Genomic DNA, 1,610 nt, shown 5'->3' with positions numbered 1-1,610 from the left:
GCCCACCTTCCTTTTATCTTCCACTCTTTCCCCAACTTTATGTTTGTCCCTCAGACTTCACACCAGAGAGTCTACCTATTTCTTGTCCTTTTCTTCTGCTTCCTAAACATCTATCTTTTGATGCCATCCCTACTCCTCCAAGTCCCATCTAAAATTCCTTGCTCTCCCTGCAGACCAGAGAAGCTAAGTCGGGTTCATATTAGCTTGTGTGACATTAGATGTATGTACTGTTTACAGCCTGTCTTGGAGCTTTTGTCTTCCTTTGAAATTCCTTTCACCATAGCCCATCTCTTCCACCAAAATGTTCACTCACAGCATGTCATGTCAAACATTTTAATTTTTCGAGCAAAACAAATTTTATTGGCAAAGAAGATACTGGGGTTGTCAAAACCCTTAGGTATCCAACACACTGGAAAGCAACTCTTTTTTTTTCCAACCCTATACCTTTATGTCCCTGTCCTTTGTGATTTTCTTTTTCACCAGACTATACACATAGATATGGTGATCACCATCAAACTTGATAAAGTACGTGGGAGGCTTGGATAGAATTTTGTAAACAACTTTGCCGATCTTTTTGGAACCATTACGGCTGGTGTAATGTATACATTCACCTATTAAGACGTCGCTGTCATCATCTGATCTCACCTCTGCAGGAAGATTCTCTGGAATGATGTGGAGTTTACCTTATGTGTAGTCATCTAGGAGCTGATAGATGTAGAGGACCAGATCCTTCTTGTAAGTGATGTAAAACCTGTCCTCCATAATTGACACCTGGGCTAGCACCACCCCTCTCCAGTTTTCCTTAGAGTCATTTTTGCCCTCAAATTTGTGTTGAACCACTTTGCCAACCAGGGCACTATCAAGCTGGGTGTCTCTCACCTGAGGTAATAATACTTTGTTAGGCAAGACCTTAAGCTTTAAAATCCTCTCATCGCTGTAGAGCTCCAGTCTGTAGATGCAGTCAATTCTGTCATATTTCACCAAATACAGAGAAGGGTTTGTTAGCAGTTGACCTAGTATGATGGCCTTCCATTAAGTGGCAGGCCCATTACCTTCCTTCCAACCATGAGAAATTCAGCAGTTTCAATATTCCTCAGGGCCTGGAAAGAAGGCTTCCTCCTCCTCTTCTTCTGAAGGGATGGCATCCGCAGCATCAACAAAGGCATCATCTTCTTTATGACTGTAGACTTGGTGTGCTAGGCCACAGCACTCCTGGTCTATTGTCTTGTGGCTATCATTCTGTGTTCAGGCTTCATACTTGACCATTTCCTGTGTTTGAAGATCTTGCCTGTTTAAACCAGAAACAATGCTCTTGCCTCTGTCATATATATGAGTTCCTATGGGAAAATGGTTGTTGCGGGGTGGGGGGAGAGAATGCTGTACCAAGGTTCTTCTCTAAGAGGAATTCTGAGAAGGTGAAGAAGGCTATGCTAAACAGGTTTGGCCTTTATACTTAATTTTATCATAATATTATGTTAATAGGTGGTTATGGTAACCCATACCTATAATCCCAGCATTTGGGAGGAAGAGGCAGGCAAATTTTTGAGTTCCAAGCGAGCCTGGTCTACAAAGTGAGTTCCAGGACATTCAGAGCTATACAGAGAAACCCT

The 1,610-nt window shown here is 42.3% G+C and overlaps 1 pseudogene; it reads right to left on the bottom strand.

Moving 5' to 3' along the window:
• Positions 1–438: 438 nt before the first annotated feature.
• Positions 439–1,256, bottom strand: LOC110314819 (annotated as a pseudogene).
• Positions 1,257–1,610: the final 354 nt, after the last annotated feature.

This window comes from Mus pahari, unplaced genomic scaffold, assembly GCF_900095145.1.
Source record: "Mus pahari unplaced genomic scaffold, PAHARI_EIJ_v1.1 scaffold_12791_1, whole genome shotgun sequence".
Classification (NCBI taxonomy): domain Eukaryota; kingdom Metazoa; phylum Chordata; class Mammalia; order Rodentia; family Muridae; genus Mus; species Mus pahari.
This window is presented reverse-complemented; position numbering and strand designations above follow the sequence as displayed.